Below are 13,673 nucleotides of genomic sequence, written 5' to 3' on the forward strand. Positions count from 1 at the left end.
TCGACTATGAGGTCGGAATAAAAATGGTCCATTTGTCAATATCTAATGGATTTATGACGAATATATTTAAATTGTAAATAAACTTAAATTAAAACGAGGAAACGTTTAATTATGTTTTAGTTTTGGTATACAAATGTACAAAATTATAATTTTATTTTCCATAAATATCTAAGTAAAATTAAATTCCTTAGAGCAGTGTTAGCCTAGAGGCTTCAGCGTGCGACTCTCATCCCTGAGGTCGTAGGTTCGATTCCCCGCTGTGCACCAATGGACTGTCTTTCTATGTTGTAACATTCGCTCGAACGGTGAAGGAAGATATTGTGAGGAAACCGGCCTGCATTAGTCCCAAAAACTCGACGGCGTGTGTCGCACAGGATGCTGATTGATTTGGCTATTAGATCGACAAATGATTGTGAAACAGATACAGAACTCTGAGGTCTTAAAGGAAGATAGTGCCACTGATTTTTTTCCAATCTATATATGACCGAGTAGGTTTGTAAAACATAAATACATAGTATTTTTTCGTATTGTTCGTGCCTCTAATAAAGGTACTTATAAAGATTTCTGATACAATAACAGAAGCTGATTTCCATATATACCGTTGTGTAAAGGACCTTTACATATGAATTAATATTTAACAGTTCTCAGAGACGTTGATGTTAAAGAGCTGAATAAAACACTCATACATTCATTTATAGCATAAACTTGTGTGTTATGAAAAGTATTGGATCGATATAGATTTCAAACTGCGTAGTTAATCTTTTGTTTGTCTAGACATTTTATAGTATGTATTCTATTGTTTTTACGTTATGAGTGACACTTTAATTTATTACTATATATAAAAATAAATAAATAATGTATTTATTAATTTGACAAGAATTCATTATATGTGTAAGATTTGGGAACCGTAAAGTGTGAGGGATCCCAGCTCTTCGATAACATACTTAATTATAAACTCCTTAAAATATTTATATTTTTTTTATGTTACAGGAGGCAAACGGACAGGAGGCTCATACAACAACAACTAATATTACGAAAAAAGGGTTTAAATAAAGATAAAGTAGAAGGATCCAAAATAAGTTTTCATAAATTAGCGCGAAACAACTTTGACACCTTATAAATTATACGCCGTGTGGTTTAAAACCGAATCTAGGTTTTTTTTAACACGAGGCGCTATATATATTTTAAGGAATTACATTTTTGACTTTTTTCGTTAGAGACATCCTTGGATTCAGTGGTGATCGCGTGAAATTGCGGATCTACACTCAAAAATTGAGGCAGCCGCTACGAACGATTAGCACTTCAAGTTTTGAGCAACTTATTCAAAATTTGTCCCACACTATTCGATTACAATCCGTACTTAAACATCCCTACATATGCGGGTCGCGTGCGCATCGCGTGTCCCTCATAGCGAATTTGACAATAAAAAGCTTCGGTACTCGAATTTTATAACACTTAGGGTAGGTGAGAATGAATATCAGTGACAATATAAACCACTTTTGTAATTCGTATTCGTTGGCCAATTTTCTCATAATAATATGTTTATTTGTGACGGGTGTCTATGGTATTAAAGTTATAAATGATTGGCCGTTTAATCCTTTTTAATAGTATCTTTTAGAATGATTTAATGTTACAATATATCAACGCCACAATTCAGTGTAGGAAAGCTAAATTTCTTACCTAAGTATCATTATTGCGGTCTTTGTCCTCACTGACTTATTACGCCACTCTAATTTCAACAAAAATATTCAAAATTCTAATTTATTTATAATATCTAATTAAAATTAAATTCCTAAGAGCAGTGTTGGCCTAGAGACTTTAGCGTGCGACTCTAATCTCTGAGATCATGGGTTCGATTCCCAGCTGTGCACCAATGGACTTTCTTTCTATGTTGTAATATTCGCTCGAACGTTGAAGGAAGACATTGTGAGGAATCCGGCTTGCTTTAGTCCCAAAAAGTCGACTGCGTGTGTTATCCACAGGAGGCTGATCACCTACTTGCCTATTAGATTGACAAATGATCATGAATTAGATCGTGAAATCTTAGACTCAGACCTAAATTTTTTTATGATAATACCTAAATAGATAGAATCTTGGTATATTTCCACATCAATGCATATGGGTTAAGTCATTTATACAATGCATTTTAATTATAATAAAATCGTGCAACGTATGTGAATAAAAATGTTATAAACTATACATATAAGTATAAATATGTATAACCGACTTAAACAGATTTACATAATTAACTAGATACACATATGTTGTAAGTATATAACTGGTTGATATTTCTCAACCGGTTATATACATCATTATGGCTTCGCGTATCATACACATAAGATTATATTTCTATAAATATTTTTTATGACAATCACTCAGAACAGTCTATTACATACATAATTTATTAATGCGGAACAATATTTAATGTTTTTTAACATAAACATTAATACGTACTCTGTGGTTTTAATGTTGATTGAATAAAACGTGATTATTTATCACAATTTTTCAATTACAGTGTAAACTGGAACTTACGTCACTCAATGTAACGTCAAACCCCCATAACGTCAAAATTACTGGACTTCGTTTGTTTTGCTTTGTTGTCTATAACTAACAACCTCAACCTTAAATATAGAGTTTACACTGTACTACAAATATATGATATATGTATAATAAATGAGGGTAGACTTGGGTCGACCGAGTAGCGATTTATCCGGGTCGAGTAATATGTAATAGATTTTTCAATTTGATGTGCGCAATTTCAATTACCGTGTAATACAGAAAACATTGTGAAGTAAACAGCATTTCTTACACCTAAATTGAATACATCTGGCTAGGCTGAAACAGGATTGCGATTACTACGCCATAGGGGTAGCGCGGTATATATTTAGAAGTGTGAAACGTCATAGCCAATTTAGGTCTTAAGCTGATAACAAATTACGCTTTTAACATCTATTTTTATTAATATTCGTATTCACTGAATATGGCCCAAAAGTGTTTTTCAGTAAAACCTTCTACTGTCTCTTCAGAAAGGTTATTTTCAACCGGTAGGAACGTAGAAACGAGAAAAAAAGACATCGCCTAGTGCCTGAGAAGTTACAAATGTTGTGCTTTTGAACAACAATTTATTAGTAGTTAATTTCAATTATTAAATAGCTGTGTATTATTGTTTTTAATTATTCGTATTAACAGAATGATAGGTTTGATATTTGTAATGGTGTAGTATTCGTTGCATCACTAATCATAATATGATGATTCATTTAGGTATAAATATGAATTTTGTGTTATTTCATATAGTTTTTGTTTGAACTAAATTACGCTTCAAGAAACACAGTTAAAATATGGAATTTTGTTAATTAAAGGATGCTTAATTTTTAAACAGGAAGTTTATTTGACGTCAATGCACTAAGCCAGCATTAGACCTTCATTTATAAAAAAAATTAACTTCCTTATCGCGGTTTTCTTTGAAATCGTTTGGGACTAATAAAATTAAAACATATACCATAATTTTTTGTCACTGCCTAAAATGACACGTTGAACTGTTTAAAAGTAAGGAAGAGCCTTTGATTGAAGACGGTCAAAAACTTACAAGTTCCAAAATCTGTCTAAAGAACCATCTCTTTCAATCAAATTGCGTTAACGCTATGATGAATCCATATAGGTTAGATAGAGTAAATAAACTTATAAAGCTTATTTCCTTTTATAAAATAATAATTGTAGCTTGGCTTGAGTAAACAGCTCCCTTTGTGCTTAGAGTAATGTGGACTAAAAAAATGTTCAATGCTTTCAGTGTATTGTATGTATGTATTCACATAAAAAAACGCATTAATATAGTAAAGATACTGTAAAACCTTTTAATTGTTTTATTTACACATTGTTGCGAATACAAACAAACTTTAATCAACATTTATTGCAAGTTAAGTATAAAACATAAAACGCGATAAGGACAATTTGTAAATACAATTTGTAATTACAATTTGTAAATTTAATTAAGAAAGAAATAAACCCAAAAGTTCATCACCAACACTTTTAAGGTCTAGTTTTTTCGTGGCATCATAGAAATTGAACTCAACAAACAAAATTTATCAAAGTATGAAATATAAACGCGGTAAGAACAATTGCAAATCGTAAATTAAATTGATAGAGGAATAAACCCAAAAGTAAATCGCCTATACCAACGCTCTTATAAGGTATGGTTCTTTCGTGAAATTGAACTCAAGATCCTTTACTATATTTTTACGAATCACTAAGCTAGAAAAGCGGTTAGGATAATAATATGGATACTCACCCTTTAATAGATACGTTGGCGTCACCCCCTCGACCGTTAAATAACTGTAATCAAACCAATAAGAAGGGTAGTCTGATATTTTGCTCATGAAGTATCGTATAAATTGACAGTTGCCCGATGACCACAACTCAAGGATTAACATAGTCTTTCCTTCTAAAATAGTTGCTCCGTTTTCACTAAAGTACTCAGTCTCGTTTCATTACAGCATAAATATAATTTGACAGAAAGAGAAAAAAAGAACACTGAATTCGTTTTAAGAAACAAGGTTTTATTCTGTAAAGTCGTCGATAATGAGATATAATTTCATATGAATCACAATTTTTTACGTAAACTTCGCAAGAATATAGTAAGATTATTAGTAAACTAGTAGACTCGGCCAAGCGTTGTTGTGGCTAAGATTTTTGTTATATTACATAGTAGTAAACTATTCAAGAGAAACGGCAGGAGAACACCAATCCCCCATGCTTTTTTGGTGGTTATGCCATTAAATTGTAGCTTATGTGAAACGTTGGTATTTATTTTGATAAGGATCACCTAGGTACGAATAAAGAGCCTTTTCCTGAAAAATTGTGATACATCATTTTGTTCTATCATTAATAGTTTTCGCAGCGCACGCGATTGAAGGAAGTTTTTTGTTTATTTTTTTACACCTTGGGTTAGATTATTCAAGTTTTAGTAAGCATCCTTAATTTTTTTTGAAAATGAAATATAGCGAATATGCCACTCGGGAATAGTGTAGCTTGCCAACGGTGAAAGAATTTTTGAAATCGGTCCAGTCGTTTCGGAGCCTATTCATTTCAATCAAACAACAAATCAAATCTTTCCTCTTTATAATATTAGTATAGATTGCGTTAGCTCATATTAAGGTCTCTCGAATAGAAAAGAAAAATCCCACAACTATCAATTTTAGCGGATTAAATTTTCTATAAATACGTTAAATTGTCTAATAATAGATGAATAAGGGGTGTTATGCTTGAATTTTTGCAACACAAGAACATGTCAACTGCCAGCCCGCATATTGTACCCTTCATAATTTTGGGTAGTTTAGTAATTTGTGGGTGTAAGCACTTTTTAAAGTTTACAAGTTTAAAGCATTTACCTCCGAGTTTGATATCATTAAAAAAAATATATTCCCATACTATGTGAATCTTTATATATATCTTAAATTTTTACATTGGCATGGATAAACGAATTTATTTAACCAGAACTTTGCTGTGCCTCCTGCAGTTCTCCAATCAAGGGCGTAGAACGGACGACAAGAACTGGCAATAAACTCTCCGCGACTTTTTTTTTGTTTTACAAAATATTTGTATTAGGAGTTGCAACAATTACACCACGTTACACATGACATCGTAAGTAATTAATAATAAAAAAACAACGATTTGTCCTCCATCAGCAGTAGGCATGGTGAAATAGGAGCACGCACCTACATTCTCGTGAGAACAACAGGAAAATAAGCGAATTTATTCAACGAATACTTTGCTGTGCCTTTAAAAGCAGTATAAGCCCTGTGCCCAGGCGCTGAACTCTCAAGCCTCAGGTCGTGCATTCGAACCCTGACTGTAAACAAATGAATGGTTTTATTCATCATACGGTGAAGAAAATATCGTGTCACCCTGTGTTGGTTTTTGCCATACGGGACTCTTCATCTTGCTATTAGACCTAAAAAAAGGACGGCCTGTGTCAATCATCAGGCTGATCACCTCCTTGGTACTGGAAATATACGCATAAATCTGAGGCTCAAGTGTTGTCGCACCGTTTTCAAATATGTGTTTCAATTTGACAATAAAAACATTACATTTCAATACAACGGATTTATAGGATATACATGTGAATTTATTTATAATTTAGCAAGCGGTCGAAATTAAATTTTGATTGAAATTGCTGAGGAAAGGTTATTTAAGTACTAAAACGAAATAAACTTCTTTGAAGTGCTTTATAAACCAAAGACAATCACACATTACATTAGTGTTAAATAACACTGTTGAACTAATATTGTGAATAATAATGAATAACTAAACTGATCCACTTAGCCACCCTTCCTATAATTTTAATAACCCGCGTAGGGGAGTGAAACTAGATTGGCAATGCGGGTTGGTTTTATCTCCCCACATTCCCCACGCATAGCTTTTTATTTTGTAACGGTCCAAAATTAACATATTGATTTCGAGATTAACGGTTACAAATTTCTATGTATTTGTAGCTTATTAGCTTTCTTAAATAGCTTGTGTATTGTGTTCTATTTCAATTCGAAAAAAATATAGTTCGTGCAAAAGTCGTTTAATCTAATTAATGAAATGTAACAAATATACATTAATCAACTAATTTGACATTAACGTATACTGTAATACAGATAATAAATCGGTATTGTTTGTGAATAATGAACTTTATTCAAAATCCTGTAACTAGAGAGTATTGTTGTAAATTCATATACAAAAAGCAACAAATGAATAAAACAAAATATGCTCTTCTTATGTACATTCTATTTTAAACATTTTTAATGCTTAAAGGTTTTGTGGACAGATTTTGAGAAAAATCTATTGATGGCCGTCCATTAAATCTCTAACAGAATCTCGAATAGGAGATGCACATATCAGGAATGAAACATTCATAAAGATGTAGTAAACAAAAAGTATAATTTTGTATGCTGTTCCAAATTTAAAATTCGCGTGTATATGCGCGCGCGCCGTCACGTTTGGAAACAAAGCCTCGCGGCGACCACCGCGGCATTTCTTAGAAACAAGCAACTTTTGTAGCATATAGAATAAGAGTTTGACGTAACTAAATGCTCGATGCTATATAAACAGTCAATGTAAGCTTGAGGACTATCAAAAATAGTTTTTGAAGTGAAACTTCTTTGGGCGCATGAGGGTAAAATTTTACGGAACGTCACTCTGATGTGCAGCGTTTTTGTCGAAGAAAAGGGAGAGAGCGATTGAGACCGATGGAGAGAGAGTGAGAAGGGCGAATTAAAGGGAGAATTAAAATTTCGTTAAGAGAATTTATGAGATACAGTCGACTCTCGATAATTTGAAACTCAAGACCAGAGATAAATTTCAAATTATCAAGAGTTCAAAATAACAAGTGTTTGCATAACCACGAGGGGGAGGGGCGACTGAAGGAAATAAGAATTTGATCAAAATTTGTTACTTATTAATTCTATATTATTATTATGTATTAACAATTATTCACAAATTTTTATTTCGAAAAGAAGTCTGTAAAAGTCTTTTTTGAGTGAGTGACTCATTTATGTAAACAATTGACAAGTCTGTGCATGTATGTAAACAAACGACAGTATGTGCATGATAAACGCTTCAAATTATAGAGAGTAGGGAAGACCGGATTTCAAATTATCGCATGTTGGCGAGCAAGGTAATACTTTTTCATCTTCAAATTACCGAAGGGACCAATTATCATTGATTTTATTCAATTTATCGAGTATTTTTCAAGGGACCGCAATTTTTTTTCAAATTATCGAGAGATTCAAATTAACGAGTGTCAAATTATCGAGAGTCGACTGTATTAGTATTTTATATTTTATGCAAAATAATTTATTGAAATCTCAGATGACGAATTGTAAATTAAAATGCCACGTGTTTTTACTATCGAAGAAATAAATTTAAAAAATTAAATTTATAATTTGTATTACTTTTCGACACTTAATATTTTAATTTCATTAAATTCCTAACATAATTTCTTTTTCCCTCCCTCTAAGTCTCGGAAATCTACAGATTTAGATTTGTATAAATATGAACTTAAAATATGAAAAGCAAACGAAAGTTACCGTAACAAAAGACTTTTAACCAAAAATCTAATATTTTTACGGATGTAAACACGCATTTGTTACATTATTAACATATCTAAATATTTTAGCTTTGCCTCTGACATGCCACGATTGCTGAAAGCACTAAATGTGTACATTTCTTGTCAGTTCTTGTAAAACTAAAACCGTCAAACTACTGATTCTGATATACTGTTTTTAAACTTAGTCTGACATTTACCGGACGGTAAAGTACCTATTTTCCTTAACTGGATATAGCAGAAGCTGTATTATTTATGGCCTCGTTTTTATAGCCTTTTTGCTGTTTTTTTTTTCTATTATAAATGTTGTATGACTCTTAGACAATCCTCATCGCGTGTAAAGGAACACTTGGCTTGCCAGTTGCAGGTAATAATGCATAAGATGTTTCTATTAAACAATTTAACGCGATATTTCTGGGTTAGTTCTGTTAAGTTTTTGTAGCAGTAATCAGAATCGTTAATTAAGAGTTAACGGGTTATCATTCTTTAATTCATTATTTCTCTAACAATCAGAAAATTGTCAGTCTTTCACTGAATATTCTTAATACAGTCGTTTGGTAAACGCGTATTCAATTTTGTTTTCCAGTTGAACACTCATTTGTTTATCTACCATTATTAGTAGTATTGTGTTAGTTTAATTGATGTCACAGTCGTCGTGGTCAGTGAAGTTATCGTACTTGTAGTCGGTTGACGATTCCTTGCCTTTAGAAAGAGAAATAGGAGAAGACGTAGATAGTAAGTGACAAATTAATCATAATATTAAATTTATCTATTCCAAGGGTGAGTGAACTACTATGAAAGCAATAAGAATCTTATTCCAATCATCAGATAATGATTGCTACTTTGCAGAAAGAACATAAATTTAAATCATTATAACCACGTTCAACAAATAAAATTATATTGGACAATTGATCGATTATTAAAATATTACTAGACGACCGATATGTTCATTGCCATCATGCTTCATCAATACAACAAAACATACATTCATAATTATTTATATGTAAATAAATCGTAGTCAAAACCGCGGCAAGCGAGTGGCTTTAAGTAAATACACTAAAGCTCAAAAGCTTGTTGCCACACCCAAATTCTTACACAATCAGTTATAAATCGCTCCACTTTGATAAGGAACTTATTTCCTACAACAATATTTTACCAATTAGATAATGAATATTAGACCTACAACGCACTAGCGGCTGGCCGCAATGCGGTGTGCCGCTGCGGCGGGCCGCACATCGATTATTATATGAAACCGCACGATAACAACGCACTGACTTGCGGTCAACCGTCAACCGCTCCGGTTGATCTGGAGCTCCGGCGAGCCGCACCGGTTGAATGATGCGGCGCGCCGCGTCCCCTCCACGCACTCGGCGCGGTTAGCCGTCCTACCTACGTCATCACATATAATTATTTAACAAATGTAAACAAAATATTGTAAACCTATTTTAAAAGAGTAAAAAATAAAATATGTATATTATGGAACATAAGATACATGTATCATTTATTCCACGTCATTAAATTTGAATTTGTAATATTTCAAGAAGCACTGACGAGTGACGATTGCGGCAGACCGCAATAGGGACGGTTAGCCGGAATACGGCAGGCCGCTACGGCGGACCGTATATACCGCGGCCGGCCGCAGCGGCACACCGCATTGCGGCCAGCCGCTAGTGCGTTGTAGGCCTTACTCAACACTATCAATAAGGATATTTAACAGAACTAATTCTAAGCGTCAGTTTGAAATATGTACCAAATTCTGAATAGTTCTTGGTGATACAAATTCTTCCTGGTAAAGTTCTAGATAGTTTCTTAATAGTTCTGGTAAAGTAACTTTCTGAGTAAGATTTTCTATTAAATAAACTAAATTTAATATGCGTAATACATATTTAGCGTTTTAAGCATAATTTCAAAATGCGTAATGCATATTTAAAGAGTTACTAAAGTTAACATTCACTTTTATAGCTTGTGTTTATATATTATATTCTAGATAATACCGAGCAGTGTTGGCCTAGAGGCTTCAGCGTTCGACGATCATCCTTGAGGTCGTAGGTTCGATCTCCGGCCGTACCCAATGGATTCTCTGTTTATGTGCGCATTTAACATTCGCTCAAATGGTGAAGAAAAACATCGTGAGGAAACCGGCTTGCCCTAGACCCAAAAAGTTGACGGCGTGTGTCAGGCACAAAGGACTGATCACTGATACTAGCCAATTAGATTGACAAACGATCATGAAACAGATTCCAAAATCTGAGACCCAGACCTAAAAAATGGTTGTAGCGCCACTGGTTTTTTTTTTAATTTCAATACAAGGAGACTCTACCTTAGACTTATAATAATGCTTGAAAGTTCACGTGAATTCGCTTAGCACACAATTAAAGATATACAGATAAAACTAAGCTTTCAAGGAAAATACTCATCGTAGATGAAGAAAAAACATAATAATGACACCTGTGCAGAATCATATAGATCCATGCATATATTTGTAATAAACGTGGAAACAATGTTTATGCTAATAAATAAAAGATAAACGGCACAGACTCTTGTACCTAAAAAGGCAAATGTTCCTATAGTTTCGTTCCAAAATTGGTATTTATACGTTCTTGCTTTGGGATAACTAGTTCACGTTTTAATATAAAACAAATAATAAGTTCTTCTTATTTCGTAAATTTAATTAATGGTTTTATTTTGCGTCAAAGTAACATTGCTCTTAAAAACTGTTTTGAGTTTTGACAGTTAAAAGAATTAGTACACCCTGATCTCTGAATAAGATTATCAACAAAGTTATAGTACTACCAAACTTACCTATTATTTTAGCATATCTAGCCGTGGCATATTCGATTTTATGTACAAATTAATTCAATGTTACACAATTACGCTGGCTTCTTCTAGCAATTAAGCTATACAAGCCGACAAAGCCGTAGGGCTCGCCTTGACTAGTGAATGCACAATCCATTGGAACCTTCAAAAAAACCTTAATACTTAATTGCTATTAGGAGATGTGGTCTTAATACAGTATTTATGACGGGCGATATTAATCATAAGTTTTGCAATAAGGTTGTATATTTGGAATGCCGATTGTTTATAATTCAGATGTAAAATTACTTACGCAACCGTAGCTAAATTATGATTACTTAATTCGATTTAGTTAAACCTGATACTATTTGTAATGAATTTGTATTTTATTTGTCATTAAATGCAGAGGGATCTACCGAGAAAAGGCATCAAGAAGCTCACGATTTACTGTTTTAAATACGTAACGTAAGTATTTTTTATGAAAATATAACAAAAACAATTTTTGAATGAATATAAATTTAAATTTTTATAAAAATTAGTTATACATTTATAAGTTCAAAACTGAAGCTATTTCATATAGAATATACGATAAATTAAATTACCCTTATACTCAGTGCAAAGTTTTATTAGTAAAATAATGTCTTATCACGTTAAAATTTTAATTTGATATACAAGAGGGTAGTTTTTTTAGTTACAAACGTTTATGCAAATATATGAGCAAACAAAATGATTTTTCTGTTTTTGTAACCCAACAGTTTTTATGAGCGTCTTCTCCGCCTTGTGCTACTTAAGGGCCAGTTTTTTGATCCGTAGTAAAAAATGGTTTTACCATTTGTTACATTAACTATAGTCAAATGAATAACCATTGGTAAAATCGTAAATGCGTTTTTCAATGCCTTTTTTAACTATAGTTAAAATTAACAATTTGTCAATTTGTTGCCAGTGCAATGAGCAATGACATCCCAAAAAATGTGGTTCTTTTTTGTGGGGAACATTTATTTTGTATGACAACACTAGACATATTGAGTGAATGAAATCCATTTTTGCCATCTTCATTCGTTATTTGCGCTTTGAAAGTGTCAACTGTCAAATTAATCTAAATAACACGATATAAATAAAGTTGTTTTTCTGTTTTTTAATACGGTTTACACCTTTTACGATACTTAAATATATAAATAACGATGTCCGCAAACAGCCAACGGTCAAATAAGTAAGTAAAAACATATTTTCGTGTTATTTATTCCGGTTTATCTTGTGTTTCGTAATAGAAAGTAATACATTTATGTTTTGTTAAAGGGACCATACTGCTAACTTCGCCAAAAAAGAAACTGCCAAACTGGTGATGCTTCTCAAGGATTACACAGTCGTAACCTGCAAACAACTGATCACTGCAGCAATCTACAAAAAGATGCAGCTTGGAAATCTCTGTGACGTTTTCAACTCAGATGGGTCTAGACACCGAAGTGTTAAATTTAATATACATTTAATAAAGGTGTAGGCACATTTTTATATTTATTCTTGTATAGCTGTGTCCTACAACAAAAGGAAATTTTTTTTAACCCTTTGAAAACAAGGAAGCGGATTATGATCCACACGGATAAAAAAAAATGAGTTTTTGAAACAAAGACAAATAAGAGAGGATGATTTGTTCAATTATGCTAAGGAAGAGCATCAAAAACATTTGCTGCACCAATGAGAGGCCCACCAAAATGCATACTGCATAAAGAGGAGGTGCACCAAAAAGTGATGCAGCAGATGGAAGAAAGGCACAATAAGTATATGTAGCAGCAAAAAGAGTTGCATCAAATTGAGGTGAAATGCAAGAAGGAACAATTAGAAAATATTTAATTGCTACTTTAGGGTTTCATGTAAATTTTCTAATGTTTTTTTAATAAAAATGGTTTGTATTTAAGTTATAATTAAACAGTTTATTAATCAAGTCACATGTTTTATTTATAAATTCTTGTAATAAAGTAGGTAGATGCTAACTCACAAATGTAATAAAAGCCCTAAAGAATATCATAGGTCCCTAACTAATGTGTAGCTGTAGTTTTTAGTATAAGTACATACTTGTATATACTTATAATAATTATAAGTTAATATTATTAGTAATATATAAATAATATTAACTCTAATTCATTATGTATTTTATTGCCTATAATATTAACTTATAATAATTATAAGTTAATATTATAGGCAATAAAACACATAATGAATTAGTAATATACTTAATTGTATACTGCTGCGGTTCTGTAGCTAGTAATGAAGCAAAATAGGTTTGTATGAGCTGCTGTCTATATATACTCTTGTTCTTGTATTTTATTTAATTATAATAATTAAAAGTTAATATTATAGGCAATAAAACACATAATGAATTAGTAATATACTTAATTGTATACTGCTGCGGTTCTGTAGCTAGTAATGAAGCAAAATAGGTTTGTATGAGCTGCTGTCTATATATACTCTTGTTCTTGTATTTTATTTAATTATAATAATTATAAGTTAATATTATAGGCAATAAAACACATAATGAATCAGTAATATACTTAATTATATACTGCTGCGGTTCTGTAGCTAGTAATGAAGCAAAATAGGTTGGTATGAGCTGCTGTCTATATATACTCTTGTTCATTGGCAGTTTAAGATCATTCCCAATTTCAGTAACAATCCAGAGCACTGTTCCCTTCGATAGGGGGTAACAGTGACAAAAATCTACATCATCCCAGGTTTCTAATGGCGGATGACATTGCCTAAATATTTTTGGTCACTCATTAACACATTCTCATATAATATT

General features: G+C 32.3%; 1 long non-coding RNA gene across 1 annotated transcript; it reads left to right on the top strand.

Annotated features, from left to right (window-relative positions):
• The first annotated feature begins 11,674 nt into the window (after positions 1–11,674).
• Positions 11,675–12,702, top strand: LOC125051964. Its single transcript, XR_007117377.1, has 2 exons — positions 11,675–12,089; positions 12,176–12,702. It is a non-coding gene; the product is annotated as an uncharacterized LOC125051964 (long non-coding RNA).
• Positions 12,703–13,673: the final 971 nt, after the last annotated feature.

The sequence above is a fragment of the Pieris napi genome, chromosome 8, assembly GCF_905475465.1.
Source record: "Pieris napi chromosome 8, ilPieNapi1.2, whole genome shotgun sequence".
NCBI lineage: Eukaryota > Metazoa > Arthropoda > Insecta > Lepidoptera > Pieridae > Pieris > Pieris napi.